The following is a 12,353-nucleotide window of genomic DNA, read 5'->3' as shown; positions in this document are numbered from 1 at the left end:
ATATATATATATATATATATATATATATATATGTGTGTGTGTGTGTATGTATTTTTATTTTGAATAAATATGTATATGTATACCATAGGGCACTTGTCTCATCCAAGATGGCCCACATCTATGACTCCCATTTTTTATATGCTGAAGAGACACCAACAATTTACAATACAATTACACATCCTGCTTTAGACTACTGAAACCGTGAGACAGGAACATGGACAGGAGGGCTGTGCACAGTTTTACCTTCATAAGTGAAAAGTACTGCAGCTTAATAATTCATTAAAAAAAATAATGTTTAATCTTTAGACGCCCATCAAATTTAATATAGTTGACTTGTCAATAGAACCCCACCACCGCAAGTGTAATTCGAATTTACTATGTGTAACACAATTAAATGACAATCGGAAAGCTCTGTAGATTTCTATCGTGATGCCTGCAAGGAATCACACGCCTATTTTCAAATAGGCAAGCGCCTTTGGCCATTATTATCATTCACGATTGTTTTATTAGGAGCTTGTCCATCCTTGAGAAGTAATATACCATACCGGTTATGGTCCTAAGACCATGTACACATTCATGTATATATGTGTAAGTTGATGTTACCATTTAAAAAAAGGGGGTGGAAAGGATTAATACTGAACACAAGGTTTAAGCATGGATTTGAGCTGTTCTAAATTTGGATAGGGTCTTGGACTGGAACCAGCCGAGATGTTTTTTTCTATCATTATGCTACACAAAAAAGACTATGTAACTAAATGTTTTTTTTACAACACAGGTAATCGTGAAATGTAGGCCAGAAGTTAATATGAAACACACACACATACATATTGATTAATTAAAAGGAAACCCCTTATTTTCGAGATGCTGAAAACCTTTTGGTGAGATAATGGAGTAAAAACATTTTGGGGCTTTTTTTTTTTTAAATCGTTTTAGACGCACAAGTGTTACCAAAATAAGCATTACAGTACGAAGTATATACAGTATATATACAGTATATATATATATATATATATATATATATATATATATATATATATATATATAAAAATTACGATGAATGTGTTGCTACTACGAAAGTGTATTTATTTCACAGCGTAAACTAAAAAGCTTTTTAAAGTTAGTAATATTGGGGAGGTGATAGGCTATAGTTTGTAATCAAAGCAAAGGTTTTGAAATGGCCATGACGTTGGGTCATCGATTACAGTAAAATATACAGTGTTGTGACATTTTACTGGACACGTTAATGGAAACTCTACAATATATCTATACACATACACAATAGACACAGAACCTTCTCACAGAACATGTATGCATAAACTGAATAGAAGATACGGAAACAAATAGATAAGTAAATACACAAATAAATAGATATATAAATACACCTTTCTCAAACAATCCCCAATATGCAGGCTGTTCCCACCGATCCCTTTAACACATCCATTTGTAATACAGTTTTTCCACTTTCCTCGCCCTAACTGGATACACTACGCTGTTACTTTTGTTTTGTTGTGTTTCTGTACAGACTGATTACACAAAAACTATTAATATCCTAAGAAAACAGAACGCCTAATTTTGGTAGGTGTAGGAATCCATCGCCACCACTGACGTTTACAAGTAGACCTATATGCTCAAAACGAACTTCCACTTCTGCAGTTCATAAATATCTATAATACCTTTTTTGTATACCGATTGCTGTCTGTTTTTATGACTCCCGTTATCTAATTACAAACATTTTCTTTCAATCAGTGACATTAAATATTGTTACCAATGCAATGAAAACGAATAAACATTTAAATCATGTTCACAGTAGCCTACCTTAACCGTCAAAAAAGGCTCCTTATTTAGAATAGGGTGTCGATAGGTGTCACTACACTATCTAATCAGAATAATGCTTGCATGGTCTTCTACGTTAGGCCTATGTAAATGTATAGAACAAATGTAAACGATTTATTTATTTGTTAATGGGGGGGGGGGGGGGGGGGGGGGTCGAGTAGGTACAACTTCAGATATGGAAAAGTTAGAATAATTTACAGGTACTATTGATTTTTAAAGAGATCCTTAGTAAATAATGAATTAAATAATTAAAGATGTAAATTAGTGAACATTCGAGAATTGTGGTCACCTGACTGCCTTAACCAAAGCCGTTCATTAGTCACAGACAGTTCTACAGGTTAGCCTATACAATCCCCAAATTTTAGCCTCTATTATCTTTATTAAAATAAATAAATAACAGGTGTATAAGTGAAGACGTAAGTCACTTATCACGTGAAGGAGATGCGAAGCGAAGCTCTTGTGAAGAAACCAGGTTGGGCTTTTCTGAATTAACTGCAGCTTTCTTGTCAATATGCCAGCTGTAATGACAGCCGGGTTAATGCAGTAATTTACCTGATTAAAACCTTTCCCCCAGTATTCAGCCTACCGGGTCCGTGTGGGGAGCATGTAAACATCCTTACAGATATTGTTGTTCGTTTAGGTTTTGATTTACATGATAGATACAAGGGCACGTACGGCCTACTAGTTTTGTTTTTATTTACACAGTAACCCGTATCATCCAGTGTAACAGGTAAGATAGAAAATGTATCAGGATGTATAATTATTTATTTATGGCACGGCATAGACACGGTAATTGTTTTTTTTTTTTTTTTTTTTTTTTTCTAAAGCAGAATACTTTCTTTTGAAAAGGAAATTTAATTGAAAAAGGGAAAGCATTTAATGAAAGTCGAAAGGCATTATATAAGATGTGTCATTGGCGTTTTATAGCTATTCAATAGTAAAGTGACCTGTGCTATTTTACGCAAATATTATTTGTTTGTTTTGCAAAGTTAAACGGAGAATTTAATGTGCTTGAAAATGATGGAATACCAAGAATGAATGATTCGCGGGGGAGGGGGGCTAATTTGAAAACACCTTGACAATACTAGCCAACCTAAAGTTTAAAAGGTTAAAATGTAAACCAAACGTTCCCTTATTTAAGAGAAGTGGAGAATTACTTCAACACCATCAAGATGCTTACAAACAAAACGGCAAAAAAAAAAAAAAAACCTTACAATTTTAGTTTATTTGATTTATTTTCTATTTACTAATGTACAACTGGCGTTGCCTTTGCATTTTAGTTTATATAGAAGAATTGTGTGTGTGTGTGTATATATATATATATATATATATATATATATATATATATATATATATATATAAGTTAATCGGCTGCAAACAGTCAGTATAATTTAACATTCAAAAAGCTTGGTGTTGGATTTGTATTTTTTTGTTTTAATATCTGCGGTGCAGTTACCTCCGGCTGTAGATTTCCATGCGCTCCGGTTTGTATATTTTACTATGTAACGAGGTCGTTTTCAATGCAAATATGTAGGCTACTTAAATGAAAATTCGGTGAAACCGCTTTCATCGGAAAAGAACAATGCGACAGAAGTTTTCACATTTCAATTTGCCTTTAAAACCATTGGTCTGTGTTGGGTATGGTGGTGTTTTTTTTTTATTCTCGAGAGAGAAAAACAACCTGTATCTAATTCCAGCTCTGTTCATAGCACTAATCATCTACAAAGTGGAACGTTCTTGTGCCAATAGCGATCTTTGATGAGCCTATTCCATATTTTCACGTTTTCTATATACAGCGTTTAACTATACCTTGTATTAAGAACCAAATTACTTAAACACATTAAACGAGTAGAAACATTATGACAGTTTGTGTGAAGCATTTAGTCAAATTTTAAAACACATTCACGTATTGGCCTATTAGTAAAAAACATTTTGGTGCAATCTCGCCACAAATATTTACATACTGAATTTACCAAAGACAGTGATGTGTGCCTATGGAAGGAGAGAGTACTTGATCATTCTGTTTTGTGCCTGTATAACCCTATTAGTTCGATTTTTAAGCTATCGTTCTTGTGGTTGATAACGCGCTGCAATTGTTTTTGTAAGACCATTTTAGATTAGAAACGTAATCAGTTCATTGACAAATCTTCTTTATCCAGTTGAAAGTTTGAACGTTTTTTAAATGTAAATCCAAATTTACAACAAAAAGTTACAAAAACAATGAGAAACTTTACATTTTTAAAATTGTGAAACAGTACGCTATAGTACACAACAGGCCAAACGTTTTAAATAAAGGAATAATTAGTTATATTTTAGACACGGTCAATATACGTGGTTTAATATTTGTAAATTACAAATGTGCAATGTTTGTTTGGATTAATATTAGGCCTAAAATGTTTATGTATTTATATTAAACATTTATTGGGAACTACCAAGGGGTCATCAAGTAAAGGTAAGAGATTTCAAACCTGTAGTCGCACACAAAATGAAATATTAATAACTGAAATGAATAAATTACACATACAGTATCTACTATTTTTTTTAGACCGCATAACAGCAAAGTACAACGAACATATTTTACAAAATGTATGGAATTCGTGTAAAATCTAAAAAGATTAACGTTATGTATTATACTACTAACCTGGTAGGTTACCAAAGTGAAAGCGATTCTTATTTATTTAGGGATTGCACGTTTATTTCATTGCTTTTTGTGCTCTCTAAGGTTGTATGGTTGAATCAACTGAGAACCTTGGCTCCTAGCCAAAACTCAGCAATGCCAACTGCAGTAATCTAGTCCTTATCATGTTGGAATTGATGAGAGTGACGTACCAGGTAATTGCTGTTGATTTAAATAGACCTTACTTTTTCTGGACCAAGAATAAATACAAATTATATATATATATATATATATATATATATATATATATATATATATATATATATATATATACTGTTAAATATTTGATCTAGTAATTATGAATTGCAATAGAAAAAAACAAAACAAAAAAAAAAACAGGTAAGAATTGTTTGCTTGTGCGTTTTAAAAGAAATAAATACATTATATTAATTGTGTATTTCTGATTACTGTGATTACATTTCGCAGAAAGACTTTCTTAAATACTATCTTGGGTCTGTCAGTTACTTCTCACACATTATATTTACTCCTATTATTATTATTACACCATAATGTATGAATTCAATGTGTGAATGTTTTATTATAAATGTGATTCAAACACAGACAGGTTTTCCCTTTACTATGTGAGATTGAGTTTTATTTAAGTTTGGATGATTCTTAATGAACAATTTCTATGAAACCATTTATACAGTTAAGAATGTCCCTGGCTTTTTCAACAGCAGCTATCTTTGTGTAGACATTTTGACCCCAAAGGGCTTGAAAAACATGCGCCTCACAAACACATATACGTAACCGATTTGCTGCCATTACTTGTTTAAAAATGCACGCTGACTAATTTTGGTCAAATATTACTTCTAGGCTTCCTTTTAAGCAATGTATTTTGTGTGAAACACAAGAGAACTATGACTAATGAACAAATGGCGACACTGGGAAGCTTTAGTCACTTGTGACTTCTAAGACAGAAAACACATTTTAATTATACAAATAAAGAATGCATTGCCATAAACACTGATTAACTATAAAAGTAAGGGGAGAAGAAAGCAGTAGTGTAACCGTAAGTTTTTTTTTATTTTTTGTTCTCCATAATTTATCTGTAGAATCTCTCTTGTTTATCTAATGTTATTTTCAGGTCCTGTGTTAAAATGTTACATGGTTTATCTTAAATTAGTCATTAAAGAATTAAAGTAACTCCCAGAATTCAAATTTGTTATTTGTTACACAACTGCCCTTTTTAGTGAAAAAAGTTTGAACTAAGCTTAAACAAATCTTCAAAACAAACCAGTTGCTGTAACATTGTATAAATGTGAGTGTAGCCTCTGAGCTGCCAAAGTAAACTGTGTGTTAAAATATTTATGTGTCTAGGTGTCACTGATCACCGGCCTTTGCCATTGTGAAGGAGAAAACGATACCCTCGCTGGCAGCTGTTTGTCAATTGGCAACTCGCCTCCAACCTGCCCCTTTTCTGCTACTGAGATTGCACAAACATTTGCTTCAGTAATTATTTAAGGCTCATGCTGTCCTTGTAGCCTTTGCTCCTAATGGCCATTCTGGGATTAGGTACATGAGGTCTGGCTGACAAGGACACACGCCAGGATTTCTCCCTCTGTCCCTGTTTCAGGGTCAGCCTGTGAAGAGTTATTTTTGGTAGTTCTTAAGCATGTCTCTATAAGGAGAGAAGCTCCATGGTGATCCAGGTGGTTGCCGGGGGACTGCATTTTCTTGTGTTTTTACAGTGGCTGAAGTAGCTAGATCTGAAAATGCCAGGAATTTGAGTACATTGAGCTCTGAATAAGCTTTGACCTGCTTCTTGTTGTGTCAGTTGTTCTAAGGCCTTTCTTTCATTGTTGGGGAGGGGAAGGAGGAGGGGTCTGAAGGTTTCATTGAATTCTAATCCTAGTACTATAGGTGTTCCCCTTGTTTCACTCTCCTAATTGCTGGTTACATTTCAGGTTCTTGATAGTTTTTAATTTGGATCTCCGGTAACAGGAGACTGTCAGGTTACAACTTGTATTGTAGTTTCCTTGACTGCACTCTGAAATACTTGATGTAGACATTTCTCAGATTAGTGAATTAATCTATATTTTAAGATTAAAGTCATCAATATTTACTGACTATTGTCAAAAAAATGATAATTAACAATTTTTAGGCTAATTAAATTAATAAGGCACATCCTGCAAGTTGCAGTATTTTTTTCTTATCAATGTAGGGCAGTGCTAAATGAGAGGTACCTCTGTAGATGTCCCCAAGTGCTAGTTACCATTTAATGACCACTTTGTTTTAAAAACTGTTAATGAAGGATTTCTGTCACAGTAATATATACTAATCTATTTATAAACTATTCACAACTATTGTCACTTTTAAAAATGGCTTTAAACCAATTTAAAACACAGTTGGGGCTGATGTAAGGATACATGCAAAGTGATTTGCTGCTGTTTAGTGGCTGTAAAGTGGAACTTTAGCGGCCACTAAAAATGCTCCTGTTTTCAAATTAGAACTTTGCCATCATTTATCCATTTAAATGGATTTTGACTGCCCCCCTGGTAACACCAACAGCATAGACTTTCTCCACTATATGGTATCTTTGGTACCATAACTGATGCTGGCTGAGGCTTTTCCAAATAACTCAATTTCATGCTGCATGACTTCAGCCATAAGGACGCTCAACTCCTCCTCAGAAAACTTTATTTTCTGTTGTGTGCTAAGATGACTTTGTTGCCCATCCTCTGACATATTGTTTGGTTTTATTAAGTCTCATACAGTGCCTACTGCTCTCTGTACTCCTAACTCCCCTCACCTCTGGGCTGTAAGTGCGGCCGCTAAATAGCCTGATGCACAGACGATGCTAATTGTGACCCTCGCTATTATGATTGCAGCTCATTATTTGTGCGTGTGGAGTAATTTGCATTGCTCTTAAGCTTACATAGGCCATAGTGCAAAATACTTGCCTGGCCGCTAGGCAATTTGGATTTTGCAGCCACAATTGTTTGCACTACGCCTATCTTTACATCTGCCCCTAAGTGTCTCTTCCCCCTATTTCTCTTTAACCTAAAATGACAAAACAAGTCATGCCAGGCCTATCTATCCAGTAATACATTATGAAAACACATTTATTAACTTGTTAGTTAGCTGGTTAACAGTTAATTGACAAAAGTGTAAAATAGTGTCAACACTTAATCAGTGTAAACATGCTTTATTGAAGCTTTGTTAATGTTGCAACTTTAGTATTCGATTGCTGAGGGTACGATAAGTTATGGCTGTCTTTCTATATATTTTTGTGCAACTGTTACAGAAGATCAGGATGACAGCAGTGTGGCAGGGCTAAGCCACTTACTTTCCCTCCTCTGTCTGTTGCACACTGAACGATTCCGAGATTTAGGCATATCTAGAAACTGGCTGCCAAATGTCAGAGCAGTCATCTCAAGTGAATAAACAGTAGGTGGTTTATCACATGCAAAGATTATTATTATTTTTTTTAAGTATCTGTTTGTGGTGGGTCTTAAATTATGCTATTTGCTATTCTTGAGGATGGTGGTGTGAATAAACAATGTCATATTTGTACAGTTGTGTAAGCCATACTGGATATCTGGTATAAAATCTTGCCATATACACAGAAGCAGGCTATCCAAAAAAACCTTACTTTAAATATTCAAATATATAGGTATCAATTCAGTTTTACACTTTTTACAATTGTATTTACAAAGTTAATTTAAAAAGAAAGTAATTAATTTTTTTATTCTGATAAAGCTAGTAAAATGTTCTTACTTATTGTCAAGGTTTGGGCTCTTATTACTGTTTAACCATGTGAATAGCAGTTGTTGTGCCTTCAGCAATATACATATCTCTAGAACACAGTGAAATAGCTAAATTACAGATTTTTTTTAAACCACCAAACAGTGATGTGTTGTATATCACTGCTGATAAGGAGGTGATTTGTGGATCATTAACACATCTAGCTTAGCAGAGGGTGCCCAGCGACTTTGTGTGCAGGTTTAACAGCCTCCCTGCAGTACTGTTTACCTAACCCTCTATTTTTATGGTCTACAAAATAAACTGAAAACAAGTGTTTTAACGCAAACATCTGCTTCAAATGTCTCTTGCTATCCTTCAATGAAATAGATATGTTAGTTTTAAAAACCACCGTATGTGTTTTTTTTTTTTCTTCAAATTACAACGATGTAATGTAGCATTCTGTTTTTTTCCAAAGATGTATATTTTGTATCCTATTATTTCACCTTCCTCACCTAGGCACTGTTTTATACAGAATCTGACTGGGAACAGGCAGAGAAGGGGGGGGGGGGGGTGCAAATTATAATTGATGTTAATCATTAATTAAATTGTACTATTGAGTGCACTTAATGATAAAGTGTCTTCTTTACTGAATGTTTTGTCTTTCTAATAACACATTGCTTCAGATCTTGAACCTTGTCTAATGTTAATGTTTAAAACCTGTTAACAGCAACATCATTTTGTATTAAAAATCTTTCTTGTGTTCTGAAGGACCAGCCTGATATTTTTTCATTTTTGAAGAGAACAGGCTGTTCCAAGAAAACTGGTCTCTGCCTGATCCACTAGATCTATTTTGCATCACATTTCTTTCTATTTTGTTTTCATTTTATTACTATTAGGAGCACAGCAAAAGTTTAAAGGCTTTAACTATTTTTTTTTTTTTTAAATACTACCAATGTGGTGTTTTTTTAAAATTTAAATTTATTTTTTTACATCCGAGCGCAGAAAACAATTAGAATTACTCATCGCTAGTTTCACATAAACATGGTGCTTTAAATTTGCTTCTAACCTTACCCTTTATATGTGATATTACACAATATTGAAGAATGAATGTGAGCACATTTACCATCAATTTACATGCAGGTAATCGATACTTAGTTATTTTATTCTTTAATGGAGACAATAAGGTAGACAAAAGAAGAGTACATCAGGCACTTGGATTGGGAGGAGGCAACTAGTTGTAAAGGAGGTATATTTCAATGTCAGTTTTATGGTGGATAGTTCAGGTAACGGCTGCCTTCTCTCTCTCTCTCTCTCTCTCTCTCTCTCTCTCTCATTTAGAAGTAGGAGAGACAATAGTTACTGTTTAGTGTGAGTTGCTGCCCTTGTAAACTGCTGAGCACAGAACGCCTGCAAGTCAGCATATGGTTACAGTGGCATTCTGTTAAGTGGAACTTAAGAGCTGCCTTTCTGAGGAGCCTGTCAACACGTCCATGGCTGGCCCTTCAAATTGGATTCCTGGGTCACCTGGCCTCAGTGGGCTTCTGATGTTGACAGTTCTTGCTGCATTATCAAATCATAATTTGGGGGGGGGGGGGGGTATTATTGGGGATAGAGGAGAAGAAATCCAAGGAGGGTTTTGTAGAAGCTTTTGTGAAATGGAGAGTTCAGCTTGTTCGTATCTTGGGGTTTCTGTTGATACAGTGTAGTATAGTGGAGTGGCTTGAAATTATAAACACAAGGCTGTAGTTAAGTCTGAGTGTGTTTGGTATTGCTTAAAGTTTTCTGTTTCAGATTATGTTTCTGGCTTACATTATGAGAGAGAATTGAGATGTGTAGAAAAATCATATTAGGCTATCCCAATTTAGCAAAAATCCTGCTCAATGTATTTTAAATGTGTAAATCATTGCATTGAAATAACAGTGTGTTTTGTGTAGGCTACACATTACATTATGAAAAAAATATAAATCTGTATATTACACCTGTACAGTAGTAAAATCAAATGAATACCTAGCGCAATTTCTTTTTACTTTAGCCTGTAGGCTACCGGTAACACAAAATAAATGATGCTGCTACATTGTACACATTGGTGTACAGTGAGAATAAAAGATTATTTTAAATTGAAACTAAATGATTTTAGTGTTGTTTTTATTATTACTATTATTAGCTTGGTGTACTTAGTAGCCTAGACAATTAACCCAAAATAGATCATGGTTCCATTGACAAGTTATGATATTTGCAGGACAGTCAATTCTTGTTAATACAGATTTCAAGGGACTAGCAACAAATTTTGCATTATACCACTAATATGTATTATCATGAGTAGCCTATTAGCCAAATGTCAGTTTTTATTTAAGTTAGTAAGTGGTGCAGTGGTAAATTGTGCACAATTACAAACCACCTGCACATTAATAGAATAGGTGTGTTTCCTATTCCTATACAGGTGCTCAGAATGAGCTGGAGGGGCTAGTGCCACATGTGTGCAGTCTATTGATCCCAACATGTTGGGGGAAGCAAGAAATGTCATAGGAACTAGTTTTAAGGCTTGTACGTAGACCCTACTTTTAGGGAAAAAATAGGTATTTGGGTGTTCACCTCAAATGCATTGAGCACAACTGGCAATGCCTGAGAAAAAGCACACTGGGAAATGCCAGCAACAATTGCTTTCAAAAGTTCTTAAGAAATTGATGCAATTGTAAGTGTCGCAATTGCTGGCAGCTTTAGTACATCTCATTATAATATTTCAGAACCCTCAATTGTACTATCTGCACCCCCTTTTTGCGAATTTATGGAGGAACACCCATAATTGCATATTCATCTAAGGCTGAACCGCAAAGAAACTGCTGCCGCAAAGCATTCCCTAAAAAGTCATTGCGAATGTTTAGTACGTTTCACCTTAGACTTCCGACTCGTTTGCAACTATTGTGACAGCCGCAACGCTTTAGTACATCTGCCTCTTAGTGTTTTTACTTGTACATGGTGAGTCGCTGTCATAATTATAGTTCAAATATGGTAATCTGTTGCCTTTTGAGATCATTCATAAATTGTTTATATAAAATAATGAAATATTTATTTAAGCAGCAATTCTGCTAATACATGTGAGGATGTTCCTGGTAGAATAAATGACTCACTTCATCCAACTAGTTCGCGTCATACATCTGCTAAATAAACAAATAAATAAAGTTGATTGCTGAAAATAAACCCTCAACTTGCTCAATTAGTTCTTTTATTGGGTTCTCTGTTTTGAAGCTGGTTGATCTCAAGGCCATTCTCCTTCTATGCATATTTGTGCATGTACTTGAATATTATGGAAATACAGAATAAAAATAGGTTTGATTTAAAAGTTTTTAGTATTTTTGCATTCAAGAATGCCTGAATGTTTTTGAAAAGCACTTACGAAACAAGCAAGGTATAAATAAAGGGCAGAAGGTTTACAATTTGTTTCCAAGTCTACAAGGTGCCAAGAAAAGCTTTTTTAAAGATGAAATTCCATTTCTATTTAAAATGTACACCCGTAGGGAATGCAGGACCTGGAAGTGTTTGCATTTTTCAGTTTATCTTCTGAAAGCTGAACCACGACAGTGAGCACTGAGAAAGGGAAAGGGCCCATGGTACATGATGCACCCTGACTGCGCAACTCTCTGGATGTAAGCAAGTTCTCACCTGAGATCCTTGTTACTGTCTTCTCTGGGGGTGGAAAGGCTGGCTTTCCCAAAGCTGCTTTGTTGTGACACTGTATCTGTGTATATATGCATGTGCAGGATGCAATGGATTTGTGTGCAGGTAGATTAACAAAAAAAAGCAACATGAGCAGACAAATATTGAAACTAAGGCTTAATCTTTCACTAGGTGTTATTGTGTTGAGGGTTTAAAAGCCCATTGTTCTGGGCTGATGAATATAACCAGGAGACTGAAGTTGTTCAATGTGATTGTAATCCTTTATTTGTGTGAGAAATATTTATTTGCATAGGGAGAACTAAGGAAAAATGAGCTTTTTTGTATTTATTTTTGTAGCTTTCCCCAAACAGTTTGACTCTGTTTCTGGTGCACTTTGTTTTTTGGTTTGTCAGTTTTCTATACAGTGTCTTCGATACTGCAGACATTTACCCTTTCACTTTGAAATGATTCGTGGTGTTCAGCTCTGTGACAGTGCTGGAAG

The 12,353-nt window shown here is 34.7% G+C and overlaps 1 protein-coding gene across 4 annotated transcripts in view; it reads left to right on the top strand.

Annotated features, from left to right (window-relative positions):
* Window positions 1-2,177: 2,177 nt before the first annotated feature.
* Window positions 2,178-12,353, top strand: part of LOC117410651 (PR domain zinc finger protein 1-like) — a 65,875-nt gene continuing 55,699 nt past the window's right edge. For 2 of the 4 annotated variants that reach the window (XM_059025650.1, XM_059025648.1), the window contains exon 1: window positions 2,178-2,305. The gene's annotated coding sequence lies outside the window, so the exon portion shown is untranslated. The other 2 variants (XM_059025649.1, XM_059025647.1) reach the window with 1 other exon arrangement.

This window comes from Acipenser ruthenus, chromosome 6 (assembly GCF_902713425.1).
Source record: "Acipenser ruthenus chromosome 6, fAciRut3.2 maternal haplotype, whole genome shotgun sequence".
Taxonomy (NCBI): domain Eukaryota; kingdom Metazoa; phylum Chordata; class Actinopteri; order Acipenseriformes; family Acipenseridae; genus Acipenser; species Acipenser ruthenus.
Note: the sequence above shows the minus strand (reverse complement) of the source record. Positions and strands in the feature narration are given on the sequence as shown.